The sequence below is a fragment of the Mustela nigripes genome, chromosome 2, assembly GCF_022355385.1.
Source record: "Mustela nigripes isolate SB6536 chromosome 2, MUSNIG.SB6536, whole genome shotgun sequence".
Taxonomy (NCBI): domain Eukaryota; kingdom Metazoa; phylum Chordata; class Mammalia; order Carnivora; family Mustelidae; genus Mustela; species Mustela nigripes.
The window spans coordinates 25,659,416-25,671,050 of record NC_081558.1 but is presented as its reverse complement, the minus strand read 5'-3'; the positions used below and the strand labels follow the sequence as shown (position 1 = coordinate 25,671,050).

The window sequence follows — 11,635 nt, the reverse complement described above, 5'->3', positions numbered from 1 at the left end:
TGAAAATTAAGCCGACATTGGACACGTAGCCCACAGAAGGCAGATCAGAACTCGCAGTTTGTACTTAACCAGGCCAACTGCTTGGCTTAGGAAAAAAAAAATGTCCTTGGGGTCCCTGGGTGGTTCAGTCAGTTGGGCATCTGACTCTTCCAAGCAGCTCAGGTGGTGACCTCAGGTTTGTGGGATCGAGCCGTGAGTTGGGCTCTGTGCAAGGCATGGATCGTGCTTCGGATTCTCTTTCTCCTTCTCCCGCTCCCCCCTCTTAAAAAAATATTGTCCATAGTGATTAAACAAGACTCAGAGTATCATCAGATAATATACAAATGGCCAGGATGCAGTCCAAAAATCACTTGACATATAAAGAACCACAAATATCTGACCCATTATCATGGGAAAAGAAAATCAACAAATACCAGCCCCAAGATGACTCAGATTCTGGAACTATCTTATAGAATTTCCTCCCCTTTTTAAAAAAGTTGACATATCACTGGCATATAACCTTAAATTAGTTTCAGATATATAGCATAATGATTCAATATTTGTATATATTGTAAAACGATCACCACAGTAAGTCACACATATCTACAAGTTATTTTTTTCTCATGATAGTAACTTTTAATATTTACTCTCCACAACTTTCAAATATACAATAAAGTATTAATGATAGTCACTCTGCACATTACATTCCCAGGACATATTTATTTTATAACTGGAAGTTTGTACCTTTTCACCATCTTCACCCATTTTGCCCACTTTTTACTCCCTGTCTCTGGCAACCACCAGTCTGTTCTCGGTATCTATGAGTTCAGTTGTTTTGTTCTCTTTTTAAGATTCCACATATAAGTGAGATCATTTGATATCTGTCTTCGTCTGACTTATTTCACTTAGCATAATGCCTTCAAGGTCATTCTATGTTGTTGCAAATTTCCAACTTTTTAATGGATGAATAATATTCCATTTCATATATATTCCATATTTTCTTTGTCGTTTGCCCATTGATAGACACTTAAGTGACTTCCAAGTTTTGGCTATTGTAGGTAATGTTACAATGAACATAAGAGTGCATATATCTTTTAGAGTGAGTGTTTTTATTTCCTTCAGTCAAATACTCAAAAGTAGAATTGCTAGATCATATGATAGTTCTATTTTTTTTAATTTATTTATTTGTCAGAGAGAGATAGAGAGCGAGCACAGGCAGGCAGAGTGGCAGGCAGAGGCAGAGGGAAAAGTAGGCTCCCCACCGAGCAAGGCACCCCATGCAGGACTCGATCCCAGGATGCTGGGATCATGACCTGAGCCGAAGGCAGCTGCTTAACGAACTGAGCCACCCAGGCATCCCTGACAGTTCTATTTTTAATTTTTGAGCAACCTCCACACTGTTTTCCTTAGTGGCTACACCAATTCATAGTCCCACCAATAGAGCACAAGGGTTCCTTTTTCTCCACATTCTTGGCAACACCTGTTGTTTCTTATCTTTTTGATAATAACCATTCTACCATGTGTGAGGTGATATTTCATTGGGGTTTTGATTTGCATTTTCCTGGTGATTAGTGATGTTGAGCATCTTTTCATGCACTTGCTGGCCATCTGCATGTCTTCCTTGGAAAAATGTCTGTTTAGTTCCTCTGCCGCCCTTTTTTTTTTTTTTTAAGATTTTGTTTTTTAAGTAAAAGTTGAATTTACAACTCCAAGATGAGGAGTCAGATGCTCCACTGACTAAGCCAGTCAGGCACCCATCTGCCTTTTTTTTTTAATTTTTAAGATTATTTATTTATTTATTTGAGGGAGAGTATAGGGGAATAGTGAGAAGCAGATTCCCTTTTGAGCAGGCAGCCAGACGTAGAGCTCCATCCCAGGACCCTGAGATCATGACCTGAGCTGAAGTCAGCCACTTGACCCACTGAACCACCCAAGAGCCCCCGTCTGCCCATTTCAAATCATTGGTTTTTTGCTATTGAGCTGTATGAGTTGTTTATATATTTTGGGTATTGACTGTGTTCACATGCACGATTTGCAAATATTTTCTCCCATTCAATAAATTGCCTTTACATTTTGTTGATGGTTTCCTTTGATATACAGAAGATTTTGGTATGATGTAGTCCCACTTGTTTATTTTTGCTTTTGTTGTCTTTTTTGGTGTCAAATCCAAAAAAATCATCCCCAAGACTGATGTCAAGGATCTTATCACCTATGTTTTCTTTCTTTCTTTCTTTTTTTTTTTTTTTTAAGATTTTATTTATTTAGGGACGCCTGGGTGGCTCAGTGGGTTAAGCCTCTGCCTTTGGCTCAGGTCATGATCTCAGGGTCCTGGGATTGAGCCCTGCATCGGGCTCTCTGCTCAGGGGGGAGCCTGCTTCACTCTCTCTCTTTCTCTGCCTGATTCTCTGCCTACTTGTGATCTCTCTATCTGTCAAATAAATAAATACAATCGTTTTTTAAACATAAACAGGGTGAGTGAGAGAAGGAGAAGCAGGTTTCCCTATGAGCCTCTTCCGGCTCGCTCTCTCTCATTCTCATTCTCTCTCTCAAATAAATAAATAAACCTTTAAAAAATTAAAATTTTAAGAAACACTTTCAGGCATGCAGCTCTTGATCTAAGGGTGTTGAGTTTGAGCCCCATGTTGGGCATACAGTTTACTTAAAAAATATTTTTTTCAACAACACAAAAATCCTTACGCAAAAGATTATTCACTGAAGCACTATTTGTAATTGCAAAATATTGGTAACAACCTAAGTGCTTGTACATAGGAGAGTGGTTTTGTGAACCACAGTACATCTACAATGTGGAATACTACACTGTGATAATTTTTAAAAAAAGGTTGAACATCTCTATGAGCGGGTAAGAAATGATGTCTGGGGTGTATATTATTAAGTGAACAAAGAATAGTGCGGTAAGAAGGAAAAATAAGAACACATAGATGTATGCTCTTACTTTTGAAAAGAGAAACCCAGGAAGGATAAGCCAGGAAATGAGATTCGTTACCTTCCAGGGAAAGGGGTGGGTGGAGGGTACAGAGGTCTAGGAACAGGGTAGAAGAGGTTGGAGGAGGGGTTACACTTGTCTGAGTATACATTGTGCACAGTTTACTCTCAGAACTGTAATCATGTTTCACATATTTAAAAATGAACAGAGAAAAGATGGAAGAAAAAAATCCCTTAAATTTAAACAGAAAGCAGAAACAACGAACTTCTTGTTACTTCAAATGAATAACATAAATGTAGTGAAATAGGGAAGGGGTAACTTTTGCACACTGTGTTTTGACTTGATCCCCTCAAACTAATGACAACTATAAACAAATATTGAACTCTAGTTAGCAGGCTTGCTTTTGTAGTGGTATGGATTAGCAATTCTGGAATTACTCTCTGTGTGTTGTAGGTCTGAGCAAGTCTGAAGTATGTCGAGTGTAACAGGAGCCAGGTTTCTCACTGATGGGAAAGGTAGTTACAAATATGGAAAGGAGGGAGGCTGGAATGAACCCTGTGGTGTGGGACTAGACTTGGAAGTCATAGTGTAGACTCACGGTGTGTGAGAGCAGAGCATTTGATGGTAAGAGACTGTGACATTCCCGCCCACAAGAACAGCTTCTGAGAACCCTGATTGGTAGGGCTGTGCCTGGCCCAGGATTTATAGAAGTCCCACACCCTGTAGGGTTGTAACACTGCCCATCTACATTATGAGATTGGCCTCACTATTACATTACAAAGACGATTTTCTGCCAATAGCACATTTTTTATTTGGAGACTTGGAATAATAATGGAAGAAATAGTCTAAGTCTTGTGCATTCCTTAGGCCTCTATCTGTTGCAAGAGAAGAAACTGAGCTCAAACAAATTGAAACTGTAAGCAAATTTATTAGCACCTGCCATGGAAAGATTAGGACCAGGTCTAGCTTCAGGTCTGGCTGGATCTAGGAGCTCAAATGATGTCATTGGTACTCTCTCTTTCTCTTTGTCACTCAGGCTTTCTCTGCTGAGTGGGCATGATGGAACTGCACAGCACAAGGCTCATCTTTGACCAGTTCAGCAAGCCCAGCAGAAGGAACTCCTGCCCCCTAGATTCTGGCAAGAAGACCCAGGGAGGACTGGGATTGGTCCAGCTCCTGGGGTGAGAGAGATGGGGCCACCTTGACTGGAAGCTCCCCAGAAGCACAGGGAGTGCAGGAGCATTCCTGAAAGGAAACCTGGGAGAAGCCAACAAAAATTAATGACTCTCTGTTGCTTTTCCTGCCACAGCCCCCTTGTAAAGTTCTGACTTCTATTTATGCCCACCAGGTGGGACTAGGTAAATTTCCCAAAAAGAACAAAAAACAAAACTGCCTTAGCCATTTTGCACTGAGACAAGCTTCTCTGAAGGTGCCTGAGCCCTGGTGGGCAGGTTGGGTAGACCTGGGTGTGTCTTGTGCTGGCCTCCTCCACCTACCTATGCCTAGCATAGGAACTTGCCCTAAGCATAAGCTCCAAGAGTGTTTGCTTAACATTTCCAGTACCTTCCAAAACCCCCTGCTGACCACCCACCTCCACCCTCCCCACCCTGGGCCACCGAATCATCTCTTTGTCCCATAGCACCCTCCAGACTGCAACAGTTCTCAGGTTTGGTGGTAAAAGTCCAAGACAGAAGCCGGAATATAACTGCTTCAGAACTCTTCCTGGGTCAGTCTACAAACTCCACCTCAGAGGAAGGGCTAATCTGTTGTAAGTATTTTATGCTTAATTTACCAATAGATGAAAAAGAAACAGTCACCACTAAAAAATCTTAGCTGAAATTTTAGCCATTGTTACCTTTGGTAGAAAAGCATCTAGACACTAAAGTCCCATCATTCTGTGAGCTGACACACCTAGGTTCTTTTTCTTTTTTTCTTAAAAATTTATTTTAGAGAGAGAGTACGTGCTCACCCATGCACATCGGGGTGGGGTGCGGAGGAAGAGGGAGAGAATCTCAAGCAGACCCCCTGCTAAGCATGAAGCCCAGTGCAGGACTTGATCTCACGACCCTGAAATCATGATGTAACCCAAAAGATGCTCAACCACCTGAGCCCCCCAGGCGTCCCCAAAACTTGGTCTTTTTTTTAAATTTACTTGACAGAGAGCACAAGTAGGCAGAACAGCAGGCAGAGAGAGAAAGAGGAGGAAGCAGGCTCCCTGCAGAGCAGAGAGCCTGATGCGAGGCTGGATCCCAGGACCCTGGAACCATGACCTGAGGTGAAGGCAGAGGCTTAACCCACTGAGCCACCCAGGCACCCAACTTGGTCATTTTTAAAAAACATCTCAGCCCAGAGGATACACGTGGCCTCACAGGGGTCTGAGGGAGAATAATCCAGGTATCAGAAGTTTGTTCATGAAATCTGTGGCCCCTGCCACCCACACCTGAATACTCATCAAAAGTCAGTGCTTTGGGGCGCCTGGTGGCTCAGTGGGTTAAGCCGCTGCCTTCGGCTCAGGTCATGATCTCAGGGTCCTGGGATCAAGTCCCGCATCGGGCTCTCTGCGCGGCGGGGAGCCTGCTTCCCTCTCTCTCTCTGCCTGCCTCTCCGACTACTTGTGATTTCTCTCTGTCAAATAAATAAATAAAATCTTAAAAAAAAAAAAAAAAGTCAGTGCTTTATTTTTTTTATTTTTCATTTTTTTATTAGGTTATGTTAGTCACCATACAGTACATCATTAGTTTTTGATGTAGTGTTCCATGATTCATTGTTTGTGTATAACACCCAGTGTTCCATGCAACCCGTGCCCTCCTTAATACCCACCAACAGGCTTTAAAATAGGGTCTCTCAAACCTGAGTTTGCACAAAGATGACCTAAAGTACATATTTTAAAATGCAGATTCCTGACCCGCATCCCTGGAGACTCTGAGGAACAGGGGCTGATGAGGAACTGAGGGAAGAGCTATCTGAGCATAAGGAATAACAAATGCAAAGGCCCTGGGGCAGGAAAGAGTGTTCCTGGAAATATCCACAAAGGGAGCAAAAGGTAAACGGACAGGAGAAGAAGAAGCAAGGACAGTAAAAGGCAAGGAGATTGGGTTTTTATCTCAGTATGACTAGGAGCCACTAAAGTTTTTAAGTGGTTGGAAATACAGATCAGATTGTCGCTTTAGGAACATCACTCTGGCTGTTCTGTACAGAGTGGATGACTGAAAGGCAAGAAGGTAGGCAGGAGGGACCAGACAGGAGCCTTCCGGAGGGCTGCAGGCCAGGGAGATGAACATGGAGCTGGACAGCAAGCGAGATGTGAGGATTTGGAGTGCCAGCCTCAGTCCCAATGCATTTTATCGTTTCTGTTTGCATTTCCTTCTGTTCCAGTTATTTTTATCCCTTCCTCACCTTTTGTTGCTGTTTCAAGATCAAAATGTTCTTTTTATTATGAAAAGGATACGTTCTAAATATTTAAAATGCAAACAATATAGGAAAGTAAAACGAAGAAATCAATCATCAGCAATCTCACCACTGTGAGATGCTACTGTCCTTCCAGACATTCTGTATTTGAGGACGCATGTGGTCTGCCCTGGTAGTAGTATCCTACGCACACTGCTTTATAGCGTGCCTTTTTTACTGTATAAAACATGATTCCAGGTGCACACGTGATATGCATTCGATGAGGAGAAGTTGAATCTCACTCAGCCAAATTTCTTTGCTGTTTGTGCAAATTTCCTCAAAGAGAGACTTTCAAAAGGTATGAATTTCGAGTCTATAAAGTTAGAAACATAAGTAATTTTCCTAAAAAGTGGGAAAGGGCCTAGGGGATTTAAAAATTTAAAAACAAGAAATATACTCCAAACAGAGGAGCTACAAAACAAGTGTAGTAATTTCCTCCCAGAAGGGAATGTGACACCTAGACAAAATTTTGTTGTTTATTTTGCATGGTCTTAACTCAAACTACACAAAAAACAGAGAGCGGTAGCAGGAAGTGCCTTTTTGTGTCCGGTGGGGATGGGGGCCCCCATGCCAAGCCTCTGGATATCTCAGGATTAAGCCCAGACTCCTCAGAGCACTTGCCCCAAACACTAATTGTATTTGTGTCTCTGTGTTTGATTAGTGGCTTAGTCAGCTTTCTGGCTCATTATCATTCTAATCTTTTTTATTATTATTACTAGAGTAGTAAGGGTAAGACTTCAGTTTTATTTTTTATTTCCCCCCAGTGGAAAATAATTTAAATACACACTTGAAGGTATTTTATATTCTCTTTATCTTTCATAATAAATTTAAGCACCTTGATGTGGGAATGTTGATTTTCTCAGTCATCAGATGGTTTGAAGAGAAAGCAAATGTCTGAGGATACCTGGACTCTGTCCTTAGCCATTAACTGCTTTCCTTAGGTTGAATATCCATCCTACACCTCAGCAAAGAAAATAATCAGGGGCACCTGGGTGGCTCAGTCAGTTAAGCGGCTGCCTTCAGCTCAGGTCAGGATCCCAGGGTCCTGAGATCAAGCCCCACATTGGGGTCCCTGCTCTGCAGAGGGTCTGCTTCTCTCTCTCTCTCTGTCTGCTGCTCTGCATGCGTATACTCTCTCTCTCTGTCAAATAAATAAATAAAATCTTAAAAAAATATAATAAAAAATAAATAAATAAACCTTAAAAAAAAAAAGAAAAGAATCAAAGTAGAGTGTATGCTGGGGTTTATGGTCAGTGATCTACTGTGTTAGAGCAGAACTGGTCCAATATGAGCTGTAGAGGGCAGGGAGTGGATGTACAATGCTCGCTGTAAATCCAGGTGCTGTTACTGTGTTACTTGTATTACTTTTAGTAACAGACAGCAAGCCTTCACAGCAGACAACGTTTAGGAAAGGAGTCTTCCTTTTAATAGGAGAGGGAGAAGTGTCATTTCTGGAATCTTCTCCAGGAAGGGCAGATACTAAGTGTTTGAGGGTGTTACCTAGCATCTCCAATAGGTTGCAGTCTCTTTCTGAGGATTGTGAGATTTAATTAATGCAGTCATTGTTTTGTATGTCCATTTTAGCTTTAAAGAATATTATAGGGGTGGGCGCCTGGAGGGCTCAGAGTGTTAGGCCTCTGCCTTCAGCTCAGGTCATGGTCTCAGGCTCCTGGGATCCAGCCCCACATCAGGCTGTCTGCTCGGCAGGGAGCCTGTTTCTCCCTCTTTCGCTGCCTGCCTCTCTGACAATTAGTCTGTGTCAAAAAAATAAATAAAATCTTAAAACAAAACAAAACAAAACAACAACAACAAAAATATATATATATATATATTATAGGGGTGCCTGGGTGGCTCAGTAGGTTAAACCTCTGCTTTCAGCTTAGGTCATGGTCTCAGGGTCCTGTGATCAAGCCCCGCATCGTGCTCTCTGCTCAGCGGGGAGCCTGCTTCTCTCTCTCTCTCTCTCTGCCGGCCTCTCTGCCTACTTGTGATCTCTCTCTGTGTCAAATGAATAAATAAAATCTTAAAAAAAAGAATATTATACAAATAACACACAAATACTTAAAAATCAAACATATTGCAGATAAAAATTCTTTTTGAAATCCACCCCCACCCCAAATCTCCAGTATCCACTGTTCCAGCCAGACCCTGCTAAATGAAATCATTTTTTCAGTTTGACATACATGCTTCCAAACCTTTCTCTTACAGATAGCTGTATCTATAGACCTATCTATATATCACATATATATCTCACATAGATATATATCCCACATGTATATCTATAAAATATGTGGCATTGTTTTATTTCTCGATTTTTCATAAGTTGCATTATTCCATACCTATCATTCTATAACTAGCTTTTTACCCACCCACTCATCAACATGACTGAGAGCTTTAATTCTAAGCTCTCCATAACTCTGAATTATTAAAACAAACAGCCCTGGGGTGCCTGGGTGGCTCAGCAGGTTGGGCCTCTGCTTTTGGCTCAGGTCGTGATCTCAGGGTCCTGGGATCAAGCCCCGCATCAGGCTCTCTGCTCAGCCGGGAGCCTGCTTCCCCTTCTCTCTCTGCCTGCTGCTCTGCCTACTTGTGATCTCTCTCTCTCTCTGTCAAATAAATAAATAAGTAAAATATTTTTTAAAAAATAAAAGAATAAAACTGTTGAACTGTATGGGATGCCAGATTGGCTATTCTGTGTATGTTTCTAGCTATTTCTCTATTAACAGACATTAGATTGTTTCTGATTATTTTTTTTCTTTTCACCGTTAAAAACAACATGACAGAAAACAAGTGTGTCCATATTTACCTATGTGCAAATATGATTTTTTTCCTGAGGTTCAATATTCATTGAAATGCCCGTGAAGAAGAAATAAGAAATTATTCATGTTTTGTTTTAATAGACATGACCAGTTTTCCCTACAGCATGACCTTCAGTGATCAACGACAGCAAATATTTCTTTTTATCAAGCTTTTGAATGGGCTCACCCCTGGCTCCATAGAGAGCAGAGGCAGGAGGGCTATGAGCCTGAGTCCTTGCCTTCTAAGAAGGCTTAAGGCTAATCTTTGGGGGGCGCCTGGGTGGCTCAGTTGGTTAAGCATCTGCCTTCTGCTCAGGGCAGAAGATCCCAGGGTCCTGGGATCCAGCCCCGCCTCAGGCTCCCCACTCCGTGGAGAATCTGTTCTCCCTCTCCCATTCCCCATGCTCTCGCTCTCTCTCTGTCAAATAAATATGATCTTGAAAAAAAAACAAAAACAAAAAACAAAAACAAAAAAAACCCCAAAACTCTTTTATGGGCCCCCACATATCAACTGACAAAAGAAAGGCTAAACCAGGGGGGTGGGAGGTTGGGGTACCAGGTGGTGGGTATTATAGAGGGCACAGATTGCATGGAGCACTGGGTGTGGTGAAAAAATAATGAATACTGTTTTTCTGAAAATAAATAAATTAATTTTTTAAAAAAAGAATATAAAATAAAATAAAATAAAATAAAAAGAAAGGCTAAACCAAAAGCTAAAAAAGAGTAGTTGTTTATAGAAGGGGGATGGACAGAAATGGGACATGAAGAAGGAGGGAATGGAAACAGGTACTAGAAATGAGGCGACCACAACACTCCCCTGAGTATATGCAAGCCCTTCCACACAGCTGTGACTCGTAGAACCAGGGTAATGGTTTACATACTCCCAGAATAAATAAATCATTCAAATCAACCAGGATGAGAAAAGAACCCCATATGGAACACCAACAATAAGGAACCTAAATGTATTACAAATAAAGAATATGGCCATGGAAGTCGGAATCTGCCAAGGAGTGTGTTAACAACTCACCTGTCGAATCAACTGGCCCTGAAAGTGATGAGGCTGGAGCGTGGGGCCCCTACCCGGCCGTCGCTGGCAGTCGGTGACACCCACGAGAGGGATGGGAGCAGGCAGGGGTGGGGGCACGGTGGTTTCCCTTGGGGGGGCCGCCGTGTTCCCCCCAAGCCCTACCCCGAGGATGCTATGCTGCAAGGAGCAGGAGGGCTGCTACAGTGAGCTTTGAAGCTGAGGGTGCAGACCAGGGCGGAGCTGCCACAGGTGCAGATCTTGGTGTTAGTTGCAAAGATTCAAAGGAGAACTTAGAAGGTGAAGTGGAGAAGGGTTCCTTGTGAACAGCTGATGAACATGAGTCAGTTGGTCCTGAGAGATGGGTGAGCGCTGTTCCAAAGGGACAGGCGATAGCCTCTGTTGCCCTCAGCTGATGGAAAGGGAGTTGGGTTCAGATCCCTGAATCTGGAGTGGCGGAGATGGGGGGGAAAAAAAAAGCATATAACCATCCTGGAGGGAATAGGACAGGAAACATCTAACATCTAACCTAAATAACTAAAAAATGATATTTTGGACACTATAAAACAGCTATGCTCTTTTCTTCCCCGGCTGCTTGAAGCTCGGCTGCCATCACAAACGACACAGCTACTATCCAGACCAGGAAGTTCATGACCAACCGACCACTTCAGCAGAAACAGATGGTCATTGATGTCCTTTACCCCGGAAAAGCAACAGTACCTAAGACAGAAATTCGCGAAACTAGCCAAAATGTACAAGACCACACCAGATGTCATATTTGGATTTGGATTCGGAACCCATTTTGGTGGTGGCAAGACAACTGACTTTGGCATAACTTAGGATTCCTTGGACTATGCAAAGAAAAATGAACCCAAACATAGACTTGCGAGGCAAGGCCAGTAGGAGAAGAAAAAGATGTCAAGAAAACAGCGAAAGGAACACAAGAACAGAATGAAGAAAGTAAGGGGGACTACAAAAGCCACTGCTGGTGCTAGCAAAAAGCGAGCTGGAGATTGGACAACAGAAGGAGTAAGGATGCTGCTGTGGCTTTATCTGTGGTGACCGTGCAGAGTTTTCACGAGAGGATTAATAAACCAAGAACGTTAATGTGTCTGGTTGTTTGAAAAAAAAAAAAAAAAGCTAACTATGGAAGGACTGTACACAGAGATTGTAATTTCGTCAGTAAATTTGTTCCTTTCTGTGGGTCTCACAGGGGAATGAGTTAGCAATTCTGAAACCGTTTTATGTGCAGACTGGTCTGGGTCCAATTAGGAGACAGAAACCACAGTCATTTGAACAGAGAAAGTTTAATAAAAAGAATTATTAAATATAACAAGGGATTGGAGACATGAGTGACTGGCTAGTGAGAAGTAGCAAGAGCTCTGAAGAGTATGGTAAGAGCATATAGAAAGGAGCAGCCACTGCCTGAGACTGAGAGAGACA

General features: G+C 42.2%; 1 pseudogene; it reads left to right on the top strand.

Moving 5' to 3' along the window:
- Positions 1 to 3,979: 3,979 nt before the first annotated feature.
- Positions 3,980 to 11,254, top strand: LOC132010420 (small ribosomal subunit protein eS24-like; annotated as a pseudogene).
- Positions 11,255 to 11,635: the final 381 nt, after the last annotated feature.